Source organism: Eucyclogobius newberryi, unplaced genomic scaffold, assembly GCF_026437365.1.
Source record: "Eucyclogobius newberryi isolate DKJ021-1_F unplaced genomic scaffold, fEucNew1.0.hap1 SCAF_15, whole genome shotgun sequence".
Lineage (NCBI taxonomy): Eukaryota > Metazoa > Chordata > Actinopteri > Gobiiformes > Gobiidae > Eucyclogobius > Eucyclogobius newberryi.
The window spans coordinates 28,121,071-28,143,050 of NW_027315779.1; the positions used below are offsets into that span (position 1 = coordinate 28,121,071).

The window sequence follows — 21,980 nt, forward strand, 5'->3', positions numbered from 1 at the left end:
TCAAGGCAGTTGTTTGTGCTTTCGTAGCAGCCGTATGCGGCTGTCTGACTGACGCCTTGTGCATGATGGCGTGTTGTTGTTGTTGACGGCGAGAGTGCTCACTTTATGCATATTACTGGTTATAATAAATATACCAGGAAGTTGAATGGATTTGAAATGAATTTGAATCGAGCCACCAACACGTTCTCGACTCCCGTTTTCAGGTCAGTTTGACTAGTAATTTGCAGTTTCGAACTAATACAGTAAGGAACCTCGTCACTATTGTATTTCACATAATTTCATGGGAAATATTCCAGTTTAACACGCACTATTCAGAAAGTCTGTCGATGTCCAGTCGCCATCTCATTCTCGTCTCATCATCATCATTCTCATCCGCTCCATTTTCATTGTCTGATGAGGCGTCAGGCTCAAATATATGAGGCAGCAGCTGCAGAACCTGGATACTGTCTGTCATCTGTTGAAATCCGCTCACTTGGCGAGGATTCACTCGTATTTTGGTCGCTATTGCTGTCCACTTCAGTGTAAATATCCTCCGTGTTGGCTAGCTATCTCCCGGACTGACGTCACACTTCCGGGTTAGGTGAAGGCAAAAAGACAGCAGCAGCAAAAGAGCCTAATTCTTTTTTTTTTTATATATATTTTTTATTACTAGTATCATAATATATTAAGACTTGGATACTAACGGCCGACGACGACTTGAAAGCACAATTACAATTAACTTTGCGGCCCATCTTTAACCAACATGTGGAAGAGCGCATCCAGAAAGGACACATCCAGTACAGTCCTTTGCGCAGGATATTCCATACAAAATGTGTCAACACTGAGGTTTGGCCACATCTGTGAGGAATTCAGGAAGAGACAACTGAGGCATGACTTTTTGTCATCTGTTCTTTCTGTGGCTTTTGGGGGGCAATCTAGCAGGAAGCGCAAGCGTTTGACACACTGTAGAAGAAGACTTCAGTGGACAGGGGACACATCGTGTTTTCTATACTTTAAGCTTCAAAATGCTGTGTGTTTTATTGCAATCAGACAGTGGTGGGCTGTCAGGACCAGCAAGGCCTTCTCTGCTAGCCTAAACATAATCAGAATATGATTTAAAAATATATATATTTTCTCTCAAATATTTATTAAATTATTCCCCAGAGTAAGAGTTTCACTCTTCATTTCATGGCTTTCCTCTTGTTGCACTGCTTCTGCCCCAGGTTGAGATTTGGAGGGTTGGTCTTTATGTTAGATCTTTTATCCAATCATATTCAGCCGTCATGTGTTGCCAGGGTTCTAAAATCTGCCAAGGCCTTCAGACCCCAACAGAGCTGGTGCTTGTAGCTTATAGTGAATGGAAATGAAAATTATTTGTAAACCAATCAGCTTCAGAGTTGGCTCTTGTACGTCTGCTGCTGTTGCTCAGGAGCCATCTAGCAGGTGCATCACGTGCACGTCTATTGATTGGATCACCAATATTGAGAAGCAGGTCCTATGGGCGGGGCTATGCGGAATAGTTTTATGTTTTACGTTATGTTAGGCCCGCGACCCAGCCTGAGCGTAGAAATCCAACGGGCCGGGCCTTTCAATCCGGCCCGCCAAGCTTGTCCAAGTTCCATTAATTTTTTTTTTAATCTTTTCTTTTTTTTTTGCTGTAGGCTTTATTAGACAGTAGATGGAATGAGAAAGAAAGGAAGGGGAATGATGAGAGAGAACGGAGGACATGCAGCAAATGTCGGAGTCGGGATTCAAACTCACGATACTGTGGCTGGCTGTTCATTTTACCTTTCGCCTGTAATGCCCACATTTCCCCAAGAGATGTCACTGTTCCCTCTTAGCTGCGCCAGCGCAGCTGCGCACTGCTCGCACCTAGTGCACTGCGCGCACAAGAAAATCTATGGCGCGCAGAAAATAAAATTCACCACAATCCGCCACCGGGGCCAATCAAGCAGGAAGCGCAAGTGTTTGACACTGAAGAAGACTCTTGTGGACAGTAGAAGACAGTAGATAATTAATCATTATTTAATGCATTTGGAAAACAATTTGTACATTGAGCCTTGCATTTGTTGCTTTGTTACAAGTTACAGGTCAAATCTTGCGTGTAATTTATAGTAATTCATTAGTTCACACAAACACACCATATGTGCTAAATTAACAATTCAAATGTATAAAGCATGTTGGTAAATACCATCTTCAATTTGGTGACATTAGTATCACAACCAATCATTGTTCTGGAAATAGAAACTCAAATCTTTAAAAAAGGAAGAAAATTGTTTAAAGTAAGAGGGCTATGTTTCTGTTTAGCATCCTCGTGACCACAATAATGCTTTATAAGATGTAATAAAGTCAGAAGCCCCAAGAAAATAGATCAATATGCTTATAATATGGAAATTACATGAACCTCCCCTTCTTGAGAGAACCTTTGTCTGTAGCGGTGACAGTAACTTACATATTCAGCCGACGTTGGATGTCTTAATCCAGGGTTTCAAACTCATTTGGGCCGAGGGCCAAATTTCGACGCTCAGGCTGGGTCGCGGGCCGAACATAACGTAAAACATAAAACTATTAAAAATATAGAAATGAATAGCTTTATATAGCCTACGCTGTTTTGAAGCAATTGCTGAATCGATTAAAAAAATTACAAAATGTTTGTTCTCATAAACTGAAATGTATTTAGAAAAACAAGTGTAATTTCACCAATACTGTGCTTCAGTTTATGTGCATTACAACTTCAGAGTTGATCTACAGTTCTACACAGAGATAAACATTTGACTTCATAACAAAATAAACTTCTCAAGCGGGTGTTTTAGTCGCAAAGCTTACCTGGTTCAGCCGTCCTGTTGTCTCTCCCAGACTTCCGAGGTAAATAGCTCCTAAACGCATAAAGTCTTTACAGATCATACACATGCCAAAATACTCATATTCTAACAGCCAAGCGACTACAACCACGTTTTTAAAAATCAGATTCACATTTTGGGTGCAGCGAATGGGCAGACAGAGCCGAGACAAGTACTTAGGGACCGTCATCAAAAAGCAAAACCAAAAATTTACGTTTTACAGCTGGAATGGAACATCAAATAGAGCAATAACATTTTAATGGTGAATCTTTCAGCCACACAACAGACTGTGCATTGTCTGGGTAAAACTTGCTGTGAAGTGTGTGGCTCTGATGATGATGAAAGTTTGGCAGATTTTGATCGTAGCCTTTTTGGAGAGATCAATGCAGCGATTGATGCTTCCTCTTTATTTCATTTTCATTTTCAGTCTGTTCTTTCTCAAATCGTCTCTGTGCACCGGTTATCCTTTTCTTGTCAATAAACGTCTGTAGTAAGTGGAATCCAAATTCACAAGGGATGTCGCGCTCGGACCAAATTTGTTCACCCACATTTGCGGACCAATGTTAATGCACATTTGCGGGAGGTTTCCCACCGTTCTTCCATGAATGATTCATAAGGAATTCCTGTATCGACACCTGTATGTACAATACACCGGCGGACACCCTTTTTACGGGGAGATCTTCGCCTTATGTCTTCAGAGCTATCCTCATTCGCCAGTGACATGCCCTATACTAAAGGTTGTTTACATCGCGTAGTAATACTGACCGACAACCGGCAATCACCTCATTGGTACAAATGGCATCACATGACGTTGACACCCCCGTGGCCGATGTGCACATGCGAAAGATATAACACCGCAAATAAACGCTTTTATCTAAAAATTGACTTTTTTCCTGAGCTTTCTTTATGTAATATCCAAGAACGTTAACAGATTTTAGTGCCCAAATTTTTGGACCGAGCTGAACGATGTGGCTTTGGGGTCATGGCCTATTAGACAAGGAGACGGGAAAAATAACATAATATGGGATCTGTAAAGAAAAGTCCATCTCGAATTGCAAGCATTTGCCTTCAGTTGTTTTATTCAGTTTACCCTTTTTGTTTAAAATCAAATACCTAAACAGGACCATGAGCACTGGTCACAGGTTCTATGAATATTTGTAGTTTAAATGCAGATTTATTCTTCAGCATCTAAAACCTATGTAGCTGTTTTCTCGTGTTTGTGTAGTATATCACCATGGACACCAACCTCTAACAGAACATTAAGTGATAAGAATAAAAACATTATGTGTGATGTGTTTTCAGATGGAGCTCAAGAAAAACCAGTGGTTCTAATTGTGATGCATCACACTCGTAAACCAGACCAGGTGCTGAACCAGATTCAGTGGAAGGAGGAGTTCCCCTTCATAAGCCACGAGGCCCAGGTTCTGTACCATGAGAGCCAGAATGGACTGCTCCAGTGTTCTAGGAACCAGGAGGCCCTTCAGAGCCTCCAGGGCATGTGTGCTGAATACCAGAATATGATGAAGACTCATGATGGAACTTCTAAGTAACTTCAACCATATCTGAGGTTTTGTTTGATGTTTTAGTGTATGAATATTTTCTAATAAAAACTCTCAAATCTTTACCTTGGTTGTGCTACTTCGAAGTTAAGTTTTTTCTTTTTCTTTATAGATTCAAGTTATACTATATATATATATATATATATATATATATATATATATATATATAGACGGTGGAAGTAGCACACCGACATCTGATCATTATCTGATTACTGGAGTTACCAGATTATTGATATGATTTACAGATTATGATCTGTTTTCTTTGTGTCACACCTGTACAGCATCATTCACTCCAGTGTGCACAATACAGACGTCTGAGCTGTGATCTTTATAGTACTTCGTTGTAACAGTCAACATGTTTTATTATGACTTATTCACTAAGATTTTACCACTTAAAAATACAATGATAAAATGAATCAGAAAAAATACTTTTGCAATTGTCAGGAACTTGCTTTGGTGTTAGGTGCAACATGAAACATGAAATAAGGAGTTCACTAAATAAAAATAAAAATAGAATTTGACTGAGTATTTGCACAGAATGTGTTGTCATGACTTTATTTCAGTGACGGGATTATGCACACTTTATAATCCCCTGTCACTGAAATCCAGTCAAACGGCAGAGGGAAAGAAACTGTTCTTGTGGCGGGAGGTTCTGGACCGTAGCCTCCTGCCTTAGGGGAGTGGCCTCCTGCCTTAGGGGAGTGGCCTCCTGCCTGTGGGGAGTGGCCTCCTGCCTGAGGGGAGTGGCTCCATTAGTCCATGTCCAGGGTGAGAAGGGTCGGCTGTGATTCAACCTGCACGTCCCAGAGCCCTGGAGACGTACTGGTCCTGCAGAGATGGAAGTCTGCAGCCGATCACCTTCTAAGCAGAGCGCACAATGCGCTGTAGTCTGTGTCAGTATATTCATGCCAATTATGTTTGAGTTAACTTTACAAATATAATACATTTGGTCAATAATATTACAATTTATTTTTGGTAACTTCAATTGTGCATTGTTTCAATTATGGTGTAAAAATTCTGTGCAAATCTGGTCATGAGAACATCCTCCAGAAACACCAGATGAGCTTTGGTTCCTTCTCGATTTAAAATCTGAAACATATAATTTTGTTAACCACAGTAGCAAATTAGACTTTTTGAGTCAACAACAGTCAACTATGCCAACAATATAGATCAATGTATACCCAGTGTTGGGAGGATACTTCAAAAATGTATTTAGTTTCTTCCCAACACACTTAAGAATGTAATTAGCATTCTTCATAGATGTTTTAAATTATAATATGGCTTTAACCAATGACACCAGACGGATGATTAAATGTACAGAACAGTTTGCCTGCTGTTACTCCGCATCTCTACACGAAGGTCCGAAGGTTTGCTAGTCCGAAGGTTCGCTGGTCCGAAGGTTCGCCAGTCCAAAACTCTGAGCCCGCCCGGCGTGCTCTCCTCGCGGCTCGTGTGCCAGTTAGGGACCGTCTCTAACGCAAAGAGTTTGTTTAAAAATGTTTTGTCTTAAAAATTGTCAAACATATTAAAAAATTAAAAAATAAAGTAAAAGGTGTGTGTGATACCTAGAGACTCAAACTACTATTATAACTCAGCATTGACTATCTAGGTTGGCTGACTTGGGAGCTATTGAAAAGAATCCTTGATTTTTTAAGAAAAATATTCTTAAAAATCTACAAAGGGTTACATTTTTTAACCCAAAAGGACTATGGCACCTAGGATTAGCAACTTGAATTCAAGCTCAATTCAACTTTTTTTTTTAGTATAAATATGTTTGATATTTTTTAAGATAATACATTTTTAAACAAACGCTTGTGCAATCGTAATTTAGAGACGGTCCCTAACCGGCGCACCAAGCAGCACTTCAGCTCCCCGCACCGTGCAAGCGAAAATTCGGACTCGCGAACCTTCGGACTCCAGGGCCTTCGTCAAGCAAAAGGCGATTTTTGCCTGACGAAGGCCCAGTTGCCGAAACGTTGCCTCTTTACTGATAACATTTTATTTTGCAAGTAAGACAGTGTGCGGGATTTCTTTCCCTATTGCAGTTAGCCTCACGTACGCCTTTCTCCTACGCAACTGGTACAGAACCTGATGTACGGAGCACTGTCCTGATAACAAATATGCCCTAAAATGACAAAATATGGGCAGGGATGTAAAAACACATTTTCTATGTCATTAAAAGGTAACTTACAAATGATTCAAGTGATCCACGGAACGCACATAACTCAATATAAAAAAATATAAACTTGGATTCACAGACATAAGCACATAATCACAATGCACGATGGGAACTGAAGGAATTAATAAGCATTTAATTCTGTAATGCATTAATATACCTATCATTGTTATTGCAGACTGGACACACACACACACACACACACACACACACACACACTGCACATTCTTTGCTCTGTCTGACTGTGTCTGTCTCTGCTCCCCCAGCTTCTCTGTCTGGGTCAAGGGTCGCATCTCACGACCATATTAGGATGTCCTGGAAGGTACAGCCTGGTACCAAGAGGTGCCAGAAAAGATCCACCTTCTTATGAATATTCATATTCTTTGTCCTGTGTGTGAGAAGCCCCCAGATGAGGAGCACAGATGTCTAATGGGAACTTGAGGGACATGACATGCGTTTTAATCTGTTAGTTTTGTAATCGTAGGGAATAAATACTTTTATTATAACGACCAGAATCTTGTCTTGTTATTCTCAGTAAATTAGAACCAACAGAACCACACTTACACTTACATTCATGCACTTTGGGGATGAAGACTGGTTCAGATTCTTTGGAATACAGTCGCCCAAAAACACCTATCTGCTTATTCTGCATCACCTCTAAAAACTCCATACCCACCAAAAACAAAAATGTTATTGTAACCTCTCAAACCACTGCCCATTATGATGGTGACATACTGTCTTTCCCAGAACCCCAGTTACCTTTCATTCATCATCACTCCTTCCTAGCAACAATTTACAATTTTCAACAGGATAAACTTGAAATTCACCTGCATCCTTAAAATGCCTTGCACATAAACACTGTGTACACACACACACACACACACACACACACACACACACACACGTGACTGACCGAGGATAAACCAGTTACAAGTCACCCCGGAGACATTTTGAGTTATTCACAAAGCTTTCCAATGATGTACTCATGCACATCTGATCATATTTGAGTAAGTTGTGGTCATTTGAATGTATACAACTCTGAATTCCTCTTACTGAGAAAAAGGGTGAAAAGGTCAAAAGAACGAGTCATATTCTCAAACTAGATCCTGTTTTGGACAATGGTGTTTTAAGAGTTGGAGGAAGGTTACATCAATCTGCACTACCTTTCAGTGTGAAACATCCTGTAATACTTCATCAAGACCACTATGTGACCACTATATTCAGACATGTTCACAAACAAACTGGACACAGTGGTAGAAATGTAATGTTATCCAAACTGAGAGAAAAATATTGGATTCCGAAAGCTGATGCAGCTCTCAGAAAAGTATTGTCAAAATGTGTACAATGCAGAATGTTGTCAGGTAAACCTGACATATATTTTTATAATATAAATATTATAAAAACAGTGAAAACATTAAACCTTTTGGTTTTCATCTTTGCTACAGCTTTTATATTCGCCTGCTGGAGGTGAATGAAGGTATGGTTTTGTTGTTTGACTTTTACTTCAATAAGAATAGATGAACTTTCCCCCACTGCCCCCGAGGGTCTGTCAAATCAAAAGTGAAAGTTTTTCTTGTAAATCCCACAGACCACTTTTACAGCTCACAGTTACAGAGACGTGGCCATCAGTGTAGAAATAACTGACCTTCTGCTAAAGGTATTGGATCATTGGATTGGATGTTTTTCTTTCATGCCATTGAATTTATATATGTTGTTTTATCATTGTTCATTGTTTTATGTTGCACCAAATCACCAAAGAAAGTTCCTATGTTTGTGAGTTCTGTTCATTGGCAATGGCAATAAACCTTTTCTGATTCTGATTCTAAAAGTAAATTATGTTCATACCAAACATACCAAACATGCACAGTGGGTCAAATCCTCCAGCTCCAGCTCCAGACCCAGATCTGCAGGTACTCTGTCCTAGTGACATTGAAGAATGGCTCACATCTTAGTTAAAGATAGTTATCTTATTAACCATAGTACAAAAGTCTGGCCCCTCCTTTTGTTTGGATGGGGCAAGTGTGAGTCACGAGTCCCAAAGCCGAGATCTGACTTTCTCTTTCAGTCACTCTTTCTTCGCCTCTTGCTCAGAACTGACTGCTACTGCTGAAGACCTTGAAGTTCATCAGGTAAGCAAGCAGTAAGGGTTAGGGTTACAACGTATTATTTTCTTTTTCTGCTAGTCTTTTACACTCTACAATATTCTGAAAGTTAACTGCTGTCATAGGATTTTTCACCCATTCAAATGTTTCCTGTCGCATAAATAATAGGCTCGGCGTGAGTGAATAAGGGGAACAGGAGGAATCAGAATCCAGCCCATCAGAGTTTGTACATACATTGTGTCAAATACATGCCTTGTAACTGAACAGGGATTTCAGTCTTACAGCTTAGAGTGAACCTTTGAAGTGACTGACAAATGAAGACAGCTACCTGTTGCACTGACATAAAGAACATCACCATAATCCAGGTCAAAAGGCAGCAGATACCAGACGCTTGGTAACAAGAATAAAAAATACATTTTGCAAGTGAGCTCTTATAAAGTCAGTTGTCAAATTTTGTCTTTGAAAGAGCCTGTCACCAACCTCGTGGTAATGGGAACATGATCTGCTTTTTTTGTCCTAAAAAACCTGACTTGTCAGTGTTTTCCATCTGGTTAGTTGTGCGTATTCTCCTTTTCTATATTTAATGATTTAATCATTGTTACTTATAATCACTTTCGCATGAAGACAAAAAATGTATACCAGCTGAAGTAAGTTGTCACAGAGAACTAAATAAATAAAATAAAAATTTTACTTGTGATTTGCTGATTAAAAAAAAAAAAGCATTACTTTTAAATATGTTTTGTGTATTTAGCACAGATTTGTATAAGCATTATCTCAGATTGTAGTTGTGTTAATAACTTTATTAACATTTTGTCATTGTAAACGATAGCCTCCTTGTAAACTCTTTTAAGACAAAGAATAAAGACTTCGCCGCTTTTGAATTAATACTTATGAGAATTTTGGATCATTTGGGACAATTCAAAATTAAATATTATCGTTTGAATGTTAAAAAAACAGGGAAGTGAAACTAATAGAATATATATACTATTTTTTGCCGTGAGACACTGATAGAATTTGTTCTTGAACTCTATACACAGAACCTAAACTCCAGTCAGAGACCCAATATCCACCAGTTCAAGAGATGATGCCATTGAAGGTGTTCCTCCTCATCACTGGGCAGACCTATCAGGCTCACCAGCAGATCCTGGTCCTGTCTCCAGATCAACCCGATCTAGAGATACTAAATCTCCCAATTTGAAGATATTTCAATAGAAAAATAAAAAATGTACCTTTTCTACGCCGTTATCCTTAATTTTGGTAGCGAAGGCGAGTGGGGGAACAGCTGACATGGGAGCCGCCATATTTGCTATAATGCTGGTCGTGTTTCTGTCCCAGAATGCAAATTGCGAAGTTAAAGTGCCCAGGTGGTATTTAATATGAAATCGACATCATGATGAACGATGTGAGTGGTGCCGAAACTAGTGGCGCCGACAATGACAAACCAACGAAAAAAAAGAAGGTGGTAGAATGTAGGTTGTATGACTGTATCAGCACCTCCTTTGCTCCCAATCAGCGCACAGCCCGTCCCATTTAAACCTTCATGCAGTTCGACTGGGCCGCTTTCAGACCGTACTGCGACCCACCACCTCCCCTTCTCCTCCTCTGCATCTTTCTCATCCTAATCATCCTCTCTACCTTCTCTCCATATCTACCACTACAAGTCTCCAGTCCCTGGGGCGAGAGTGCCCATAATCGCTATGTCTTCCACCAGGGTCTGAGCGCCAAATAACCCTTGTAATAAGCTTGCTAAACGGTCCTTTCTGCGTTTGTCTGAGTCTCTCCAGGGTGAACTCAAATATTCATCCGATGCTGAGGTAAGCCCTGCCCACCAGGCACAACCTCCTGATAATAGCCTGTTCTGTTGATCTCTTTGTAGTACTGCTGTAGAAAAAAAATCTGTTGTATCGTCTGGGCTTTTTTTTTTTTGAAAAACAAAACATTTCGACTCTCACACCAAATTCTGTCAATCGTTTTGTTTTTCTGAGTCCAGATGATACAACTGACTTTTTTCTACAATCCAACACTCCAGGACGAATGAGGGATTACACCGACTTATTTGTAGTACTGTTTTAACTTTGTCTTGAACTAATCTCTTGGTTACCCTAACAGCCCAGAAATCAATAGTGTTAGCTGGCTGCAGCTCCCTGATCATTGATAAGTACCTGATTAGTATCAGAATGGCCATGCTGCTTATATTACGGGTAAATTGAACATTAAACCTCCGTTTCTGTTTAAAGAGTCTGTTTCTGTCTTTTTGAACAAAAAAGGCCTTCTTAAAGGTTGAATAGAGGAGTTTTCACCGGTTTGAGAAATCAGTGACTGTTAGCTCATTGTAAAAAAAAAAAAGCACATGCACACGCTCACCCCCACCCTCCTGTCCTTCCCGAGAGGCCGCCTACCATCAAACCTTCCGCAGTTACACGTTTGTTTATTAGCACAACCGGATCGCATCTTATCTCTTGTCTCCACAGATTTCCGTCACTTCTGAACCAGCTTGAACACAGTTTTTCTCAATCGTCCCTCAGCCATTTTTTCATTTTGCGGTCTTCACGTGGAATTACACTTAAGGAACCCGCTGCTAGCTTCACTAAACACAGCGACACATGCGCATGCTAGCACTAGCTCACCAAGGGAGAATGATTGACATGTGGGAGAACTACTCAGCTGAAATTAGATTCCGAGAAATCCAAAGAGGTTCCAATGGGCAAGATGTTTGAATGCTGACAAGATGGGCTGCTTTCTCTGGTAGTGCTTTTCGTCTTACACAACGACCACATGTTTTGACTTTACGCTCAATGTCTGAAGCCATTCTCCTTTCAACCAGTAGATGTGCATTCAAGCCAAGTGTATGTTCAATTCTCATATGGCCAATGTGCTCGCGCAAGCTCTCGAGAACAGCTGGTCAGAGATCATCGGATACTGTCGACAATCTCCAACCTGTTAAATTTCCTCAAGAGGAGTGGAACTTCAGGCAACTCTTCTCTGGCTGTTGGAGGAACCTTTTCTCTGGCCTCGAGCTGGTGAATAACCTTACGGAGGCTAGGATCTGCCCTTTGGAACTATTGGTAGTCCATGCAGCAATGATGGAAAACGATTCAACCAGAGTGGTTTCAGCCTGAGTTCTGATGAGACTGCTTTGACAGATAGCGTCCACAACTTTGGGATAAAGTTTGACATCATCACCATTCAGAAGTTGTTGCTTAGCAACAACAGCTAGCGTTTGTGTGTCGTATATATGGCAAAGCTGGATCAGCAAATCCTGGTACAGGAACAGTGGTGAGCTTGTCAATGAGGGTGGAGAAAGCTTGTTGACACTAAATAATAGTGGCAAATCCCTTAATGAATGCCTGATAATAGCCTGCAAACCTCAGGAATGATCGCAAGGTCTTCAGATTTGTTGGAAATGACAAATATTCCAAGACAGCTACCTTCAAAACATGTTGCGTTGTTGGCTGGTTCTGAGCAGGTGTTGTTCCAAGCTCCTCTCCCACACTGCTGATTGGAAGGAAGTTTGGTCGATATGTGTTGTACAGTGGGATTGGCTGGAAGTGAACATGTGGTAGGGACATGTGGCAGGTCATGTGACTTGATGATTCAAGGAATGGTAACTGGGTTACACTTGCACTACATTGCTCTGTTATTGAAGAGACATCTTGTCCTTAGGATGAACCAGTTTTTGTCTTGAAGTGTTGTAGTGTTTCAAATAAACAATTCCGTGGTGTCTTAGAATTCATAATAGTTTTTCAGGCTTTGAGCTTTGTGGTTATTACTATTTATTTCATACATCATTTGTATCTTTATTCTATGTTGTTAAAACGGTCCTAAAATACAAAGTATAAGTAAAAATAATGTGTGATGTGTTTACAGCTGGAGCTCAAGGAAAACCAGTGGTTCTAATTGTGATGCATCACACTCGTAAACTGGACCATGTGCTGAACCAGATCCAGTGGAAGGAGAAGTTCTTCAGACAATAATAAACACCCTCAAAGCTTGACAGTGGTGGTTCGGCATTGAAGTTAAGTTCTTTCAGTGGTGGGCCGTCAGGCCAAGCAAGGCCTTCTCTGCTAGCCTAAACATAATCAGAATATGATTAAAAAATATATTCCCCAAAGTAAGAGTTATACTCTTCATTTCGTGGCTTTCCTCTCGGTTGCACTGCTTCTGCCCTAGGTTTGGAGGGCTGGTCTTATGTTAGAGCTTTTATCCAATCATATTCAGCCATCATGTGTTGCCAGGGTTCTAAAATCTGCCGAGGCCTTCAGACCTCAACAGAGCTGGTGCTTGTAGCTTAAAGTGAATGGAAATGAAAATGATGTGTCAACCAATCAGCTTCAGAGTTGGCTCTTGTACGTCTGCTGCTGTTGCTCAGGAGCCATCTAGCAGGTGCATCACGTGCACGTCTTTTGATTGGATCACCAATATTAAGGAGCAGGTCCTATGGGCGGGGCTATGCGAAACCTCAGACACTCTGAATGAGGAAACTGGATTTGACAGACACATTAATCTGTGTACTGCTAAGCTGTTTTTTCAACCCACAACGGGCGTAAGGAGGACAATATATCGATTTGGTCGAGGATAAAATTATAATGCCTTTCTCAAGACGAACTTTTCAAGAAAAGTTAGATATTGTAAGGAGAGGTTGTCCAACGCCGACGCTGTTACAGGCGAGTTTGTTCCCCACTTTCAAAGTTTGGACATGGCGCGTTGAAAACGCTGTGAAAACTGGTTGAAAACGAGCGGAGAACGGCGTGGAGAACGCGCGGACATTTGCTGGAAAATGCACGGACACCAGTGTGAAGAACGCACAGAGCGGACACCGGCGTTAAGAACGCACGGAGCGGTAAGAACGCACGGAGCGGACACCGGCGTTAAGAACGCACGGAGCGGACACCGGCGTTAAGAACGCACGGAGCGGTAAGAACGCACGGAGCGGACACCCGCGTTAAGAACCCACGGAGCGGAAAGAACGCACGGAGCGGACACCGGCGTTAAGAACGCACGGAGCGGACACCGGCGTGAAAAACACACGGAGAACGATGTGGCTAACGAGCGGACAAAGTGCGGAGAGCGGAGCGGAGAACACACGGACATCGGCACGGAGAAGGTGAGGCAACGCCTGTTGAAAACTGCGTTTCTGTCTAAATGTATAGTGTCTAGAGCTATGGCATCATAATGATGGTAATATGATGGTAACAATTGAGAGAGTGACATTGAGAGAGTGGACTCATACAAGTACCTGGGTGTTCATCTGAACCACAAACTGGACTGGACTCATAACACAGACGCACTGTACAGGAAGAGACAGAGTCGGCTCTACCTCCTGAGGAGACTCAGGTCTTTTGGAGTGACAGGGCCACTCCTGAAGACCTTCTACGACTCTGTGGTGGCATCAGCCCTCCTGTACGGTGTGGCCTGCTGGAGCAGCAGCATCACAGAGAGGGAGAGGAGGAAGCTGGACAAAGTCATCAAGAAGTCCAGCTCCGTCCTGGGCTGCGCTCTGGACTCGGTGCAGGAGGTGGGGGACAGAAGGGTCCTGGCTAGATTCACATCTATGCTGGACCATGAGTGTCACCCCCTGCAGGGCACTCTGTCCACTCTGGAGAGCAGCTTCAGTGAGAGACTGATCCACCCTCGCTGTGTGAAGGAGAGGTTTCGCAGGTCTTTCCTTCCTGCTGCTGTCAGACTTTATAACAAACACTGTTAGTCCTACTGTGCAATTACTGTCTTGATTCATGTGCAATTACTGTGCAATTCATGTGCAATTCATGTGCAATTACTGTCGTGACACATAATATTCATGTGCAATTACTGTCGTGATCACATGCAATGGTATTTATTTATTTATTTTTATCTTTATTATTTTACCCCTCCATCCCTTGTTGGGAAATGGGAGGTTTTGTCTATAGGAGTTTTTGTTTATAGGAGATCTTCTACTGAGAGTGTTTTTCAAACTTCCTATAAGTTATCTGTTCTTTTCTTCTGTATCTGCCTCTGTATCTACCTGCGTTGCATCAATGAAATTTCCCCATGTGGGACGATAAAGGAATAACTTATCTTATCTTATAAGAGGTGGATTCATTCGGGTGGGACTGTGTATGACCTCACTGAAGGCCCAAGCCCCAGACCCAGGGCCCGCCACTGAGTTCTTTATTTTCTTTTATACCTGTGTGGCATACAAGCGGTGAGGCGCCCTCTAAAGACGCTTATCAGATACACATTTCTTTATATAAAGACCAACAACGCCAGGGCATGTGATATACCCAACATACAAAGGCGCACAGGTTCATCCACATTGATTAAAAAGGAGGCCATTCAGTTAAGGTACCATAATTTATTATATATTAAATACTCTTTGTTGCAGATTTAGAATGTAACGAGTCCTTTTGAGTTTGTTAGATGCAACATTGCTCTCGATGCACATCCGTTGGAATAATTTACATGTCAGTCCACACATGAAACAGGCCCATGGCACAGGGCAGGGAGCACACAGAAGGGACAAGTAGCAGTAAAAAGAGAAAAGGCAAGGCAGCGACGGCCGGTGGCTCAACCCCGAAGCCTGAATATAAGAAGTTGGGATTACCTCAAACACATAGTAATTCTTACTTAATTCACCGTGCTGAGGCAGAACCTACTTCATGGAAAGGCTTGTGAACGCGCACCCTTGAGGGGTGATGGCTGACCGCATCGCCTAAGACACTTCGGACCCCAGCTTCAAAAGATGTGCCAGCCACCAAAGCGGCAGACAACGGGCGCCATGGAGCAGTGCGTGACGGGGCTAAGCCACACCGCGGCACTACGACAATACAGGCGATAATCAATGACTAAAGTGGTTAGTTTTGTCAACAACAGAGTGAATATCTACCTGGCGCATCGAGGACAGGGCGTATGCAGGCAGAAGTTGCAGAGAGAGACAAAGAGGACGAGAGGCTTTTATACACTTTTGCGCCACCTACTGGATTTCGAATTGTGGCACAACCCCATACTGCCACACATGCAAGTTGTATAACAAGCTGGTTCACCACATCAAATCTAGGTCTATAATACTGTTAATATTTTTTAAAGAGCTTTAACAGAATTACCTTGACAAGGTTGCTAGGAGAAAAGTGCAACAAATTATTCAAAATGTAATAATTATAATAAGGTATATCAAAATAAGGTATATCAATAAGGTATATCAAAATGTTTTGAGGGGAGGGGGCGCAATTAGTTTTCATACAGAGGTCCTGGCTCCCAAACCTTTCAGGCAAGGACCCCCAAAATAACTATGAAACCAACTTGGAGCAAAATATCAAGGTACAAACCATTTAAAATTTGGTTTAATTGTATATATTCTAATAGTTAATTGTCTTATCTGACCAAAAAAAATAAAAACAAAATACTGTTATTAATTAAAAGAGAGATTAAATACAGTGTATTAGATTCAACATTACATCTTAAAATCATCTTGAGATGAATTTATTAAAATAAAGAGGGCAAGCTCCTTAAACCCTGCGCAGATTAACTGTACACAGGAGGAAGTGTGGTACAAGTGCCCAAGACACTGCGCGCCAAAGACCTTAACAGCTTCAGGCCGGTGGCTCTCGCGTCCCATCTAATGAAGACACAGGAGCAGCCGGTCCTGGACCACCTCCGCTTCACCGTGAGCTCAGCCATGGACCCGCTGCAGTTTGCATACCGGCCTGGCATTGGAGTGGAGGACGCCGTCATCTCCCTGCTGCACCGCTCTCTCTCTCACCTGGAAAAGCCTGGCAGCACTGTGAGGATTCTGTTCTTTGATCTCTCCAGCACCTTCAACACCATCCAGCCGCTGCTCCTGAGGGACAAGCTGGAGACGGCTGGTTTGGAGTACGACCTGGCAGACTGGATCCTGGACTACCTCACAGACCGACCCCAGTTTGTGAGAGCACGGTGTGTCTGACACTCGGACCTGCAGTGTGGGGGCGCCCCAGGGCACCGTCCTTTCTCTTCACCCTCTACAAACCTCAGACACGACACAGGCGGCTGTGTCCTGCAAAAGTTCTCTGATGACTCTGCCATCATCGGACTCATTACGAACGACGATGATGCGGAGTACCCCATGTGGACTGGTGTCAGCGGAACCACCTCCTCATCAACACGGGGAAGACCAAGGAGATGGTGGTGGACTTCCGCAGAGGCCACTGTGCTGCCACCTCACCAGTGAACATCCAGGGAATTGAAATTGAGAGAGTGGACTCATACAAGTAATTGGGTGTTCATCTGAACCACAAACTGAACTGGACTTATAACACAGACGCATTGTACAGGAAGAGCTAGAGTCGGCGCTACCTCCTGAGGAGACTCAGGTTTTTTGGAGTGACAGGGCCACTCCTGAAGACCTTCTACGACTCTGTGGTGGCATCAGCCCTCCTGTACGGTGTGGCCTGCTGGAGCAGCAGCATCACAGAGAGGGAGAGGAAAAAACTGGACAAGGTCATCAAGAAGTGGGGGACAGAAGGGTCCTGGCTCACATCTATGCTGGACCATGAGTCTCACCCCCGGCAGGACACTCTGTCCGCTCCGGAGAGCAGCTTCAGTGACAGACTGATCCACCCTCGCTGTGTGAAGGAAAGGTTTCGCAGGTCTTTCCTTCCTGCTGCTGTCAGACTCTACAACAAACACTGTTACATGAACATGGGTCATTCAGCTTCATAATCATGTGCAATACTGTCATATTCATGTGCAATACTGTTTTTTCAATACTCTCTGTCCATTAAACAGCTGTAAATAAGAGTGTCACTATTGTTATTATTATATTGTATAAGAGCTCTTCTATAGAGGAAAAGCAGTGACGTCACGCCATGGAGTATTTCCTCCATTGTGGGATTCAAGAAAGACGAGCACGCACGTACACACGTCAGAAAGATTGCAGATTTTGGCTAATATTGAAGTCATCCTGGACCCAAGATGGGTAAATCTTGCTGTGCAATTGGATACACCAATCGTCAGGAAAACAACAGACGGAGTTTCTTTCTACAGAATCCCGAAAAACACTGAGAGACGGTCGAAATGGCTAGCAGCCATAAAACGCAAGCACTGGAAACCACACAACGCCACAACACAATTGTGCAGTGAACATTTCATATCTGGTAGGTTCATCATCTTTATCAATTCGATCTGAATTTGTCCACTTGTATTTTGCCTTGTAGCAGTAGCTACCAGTGCTCCCGTTATGTTACAAAAAAACCTGATCGGGACATCACTAGCAAGGATGTCTATGTCCCATCACAAGGCTGACAGGATAATAAAAAAAGATTACTTTCAGGTGAGACTGACTTAGAACAATGTAAACTAATAGATAAACAGGACAGGCAACTGTCAGGAGGCTCCGCCCAGTGGGCAGGGCTTACACAGCTCGGAGTAGGATAACTATCTGAGTTCTCAGACTAGATCAGAAGATTGTAATATCCGGTCTTCTCAGGTGAACTCGTAATAAGAACGGAAGTCTAAATTATTTCCAAGTGGAGTCCATATGTAATTTTTTGCCTCCATTCCCTCAGTCAGTCAGTCCAGTCCTTAATCGTCGGTAGATTGCATCATCAATTTTTTTGTGATAGCCTCTTTTCCAGTTGTCAGAAGTATGAGCCAAATATGTCCATTACTGACTAATGACTAATTAAAAAGCGCCTCACTTCTCTACAAATATATGAGCCTCCTGAGTGCTCTGCCCTCCCTCTGTCTCTTCTACTTTTCACTGCTCAACAAATAATAGATGTATGCAAACAAAGAATCCACTCTGCCACAATGATTGTCATATTCCTTATCAATCACGTTCATGAAGAGAGGGAGTCTCACCTATTTATTGATGGCCTATGACCTATTTATTAACTCATTAAATCATTGAATCGCTTGTTTCCTTTCGGGGTCACGGGTGACTGGAGCCTATCCCAGTGACTTTGGGCCTTCGGTGGGGTACACTCTGGACAGCGGCCAACTCGTCGCAGGGCCAACACAGAGACATAGACGTTACAGACAGCCATTCACTCTCACATTCATTCACTAGGGGCAATTCAGAGTTGCAAATTTTGCCTAGAACATGAACAATAATTTAATAAGCTTTGGTGTGTGAACATTGTAAACATCATGATGCAAAACAAAATTTGGGATAAAACAGTAATGTGCCCTGTCCACAATTAGCTACCAGTGCAGAAGGCGCCTATATTTCAGACTAAAATCATAATATCATAGAGAATGTGAAAACATCGCACCAACATGGCTTATTGTTTAAGTTATCACAATGTCCACATTATTTGTATTATATTACGACTTAAGGTGCATTTGGGTGAAGTATCACTTATTTCAGAATGAAAAAATGACCATTCAATAGCAATGTGAACTATCATATGAACTATGTAAAAGGTTAAATACATAGCTTAACAGTTCCCCCAAATGCATGTTTAGTCATAAATTAGTCACAATACAATAATGTGGATATTGTGATTACTTTTTAAAACATCAACTCAAACAAATTCTTCTTCACATTTTGAAATACTTGTTACCTAAACTTCCTTTACTACAGAAGAGATTCAATCACAGCGTCTTGCCTTGCTGATCTTTTCCACCGTCCTGTCTTTGGACGTTCACTTTTATTGCTTGTGGTTGTCCTGGGTTTTTCTGACTTCATGAGTGACTGCCACATGCTTTTTTCTGTGTATGCAAGGAACACATGGGACAAGTCCACCGCAAACGGATCTTTTCCTGTTTTATCTGGCACAGGGGTTTGTTTCCTCATATTGTTGCAAGTGTAAGCCACACATTTCAACTCCCAGTCTCCAATGTCTTCATTCCAGTGCACATATTTTTGTATCATCTTCTCGTATTCCTCTGGAATTAACCTGTCTATGATGAGCCTCTGCAGAAGCAGCTCTCTGCTCAGCTGACGGATGTTTTCCAGGAGATTTTCAATTTCTCTCTGAATCTCCTGCCGCAGATCAACCATCTCAGACTTCGCAGCCATCAGCATGGTCCACACTTTCTTGAGTTTATCTGTTTTTCCTTGGGCTTCTTTTTGCAGACTTGTGTACCTTTCTTCAATATCTAGATGTTCTTGCTCTTTCTCCTCCAATACTTTACGCAGCTGCTCTGCACTACTACGACGTTCTTTGAGCTCATTGTTTGATTCCTCCAGCAGCTTCTCTTGTTCCTCACTCTTGGCCAAGAGGTCCACTCCACCAACAATAACTTTTTTCTCCAAATCGGATAGCTTCTCCAGCAGAAGTTTGTGCTCTTGTTGAGCTTTGAGTAGGTCTTTTTCCCTTTTTTCCAGCTCTGCTTTGACCTTGTTTATTTCCACTTCCTCCATATCAAGCTTGGCCTCCAGAGCCTTTCGTTCCTCTACAATCTTTGCCTGCATTTCCATAATCTTGTCATTAGATACCTTCTTTCTCTCTCGTCTTCTTCTACGACCTTCTCCTGCCTCATCTTCACCTACATCCATTTCTTCAGACACATTTCCCACAAGGCCTGAGATCTCCTCTCCTGCCTGGAGCTTCTTCTTTAATTCTTCAATTTCTTTCTGAAACTGACAAAGTAGAGCATCTTTTGGATCATCATTAATCCTGGCTTTGTTCTTGATATTTTTAGCCCTGTTGGCATAGCGCAGTGTGCTTATGGTCTCATCATAGTTGTAGTCAGCAGGGCCTATATTTGCACACATAATGGTTTTGGAATTTCCACCCAGGGAGTCCTGCAGAAGGCGCGTCAGTTTGGAGTTCCTGTAGGGCACATGAGTGGTCTTGCCATCCACCAGAGCAGAAATTACGTTACCCAAAGTAAAAAGAGAGAGGTTGATTTTGGTGGCTTCGATCAATCTCTGACCTGTGGCTCCGGTTTTATCCTGTCTCTCTGAACCAGCGAGATCAACCAGATGGAGCTTTCCCTTGCGCACATGCTCCTCCCCATCAACACCCTTCTCACTGCACTCAATAGCAATGGTGAAGATGGCGTGAGAACGGGAGCTGTGTTCATTCATATTGGTTGCTCCAACTGATCTGTTTTTATGTCCAAGTATCATAATTCTATCCATGTCATCTGCATTAATGACAGTATAACCAGACAAATCCTTAATGTACACACCAACATCAGGTCGTTCCTTTATCTCAAACCGCTGCATCTGATCTTTACCGAGCAAATCTCGCACCTCTTCATTGTAAATTTCAAGGTATGAGACGCGAACCAAAAACCTTGTATCACCATCTGCCTTTGCAATGTGGCCAAATATGTGCGCAAAAGAGTTTGGGATAATGCCTCGGAGTTCTGGCACAGCGCTCACACATTCCATGGTAAAGGTTTTTCCTGTTCCTGTTTGTCCATAAGCAAAAATTGTGCCATTATATCCTTCCAACACAGAGTCGACGATGGGACGGGCCATAAGGTTGTAGATGTCCAGCTGCTTGCTGTCTGGTCCAAACACTGTGTCAAATGTGAAGGTCTTGGGGGGCTCGTTTTGAGTCTCAAGCTTGTTAACTGTGATTGTCCCTCGGATCTCGTCCACAATGACAGCCTGTTGGTGGCCCATCATCGTCTCTTTTTTACTGAGGGGGCGGCATCGGACCACCACTTTGACATTGTCATTAACCTTCTGCTTTTCGAGCTTATTACTCGGCATTGTGAAATATCTTGAGAATGTTTTTGTTCTTTTGACTCTGTGTTTCACTCAGAGAACATTAAAGCTAGGGCAGTGCCCAAAACAAATGATACCATCCGACCCCATTTTCATCTTTTTGTTGTTGTGTTACTTTTAATGGCGGTTGGCAGCCAACTGAAAGGAGCATTTACCGCCACCTACTGTAGTTGTACGTCTTCAAAGTATTTCTTGCAAAGGTGCACTTTATTCTTTAGACTTTATTTTTTATTCGTTCTTCCTTCTTCCTTGGTGTTTTATGGTGGTTGGTATCCAAGTGTTACATTACCGCCACCCACTGCAGTTAGACATTAGAGTTCAATCTCCAGACTTTACTCTAGGTAATTTGTCTCCCCATCCAACTTTATTCTTTAGGCTATATTACCGCCACCTACTGTAGTTGTGCGTCTTAGACTTTAGACGTTATTCTTTAGTCTTTATTCTTCAGACCTTATTCTTTAGAATTTATTCTTTAGACTTCATTCTTGACTTCATTCACTTTCTGCACCTTTATGTTTCTTCTTCTTCTTCTTTGGTGTTTTATGGCGGTTGGCATCCAAGTTACATTACCGCCATCTACTTTAGTTGTACATCTTAGACTTTAGACTATATTCACTGTAGTTGTATCTTCTATGTTACATTACTGCCAGACTTTATTCTTTAGACTTTATCCTTTAGACTCCA

General features: G+C 42.1%; 1 pseudogene; it reads right to left on the bottom strand.

The window, feature by feature from the left end:
• Window positions 1-19,097: 19,097 nt before the first annotated feature.
• Window positions 19,098-21,370, bottom strand: LOC140361216 (kinesin-like protein KIF3A pseudogene; annotated as a pseudogene).
• Window positions 21,371-21,980: the final 610 nt, after the last annotated feature.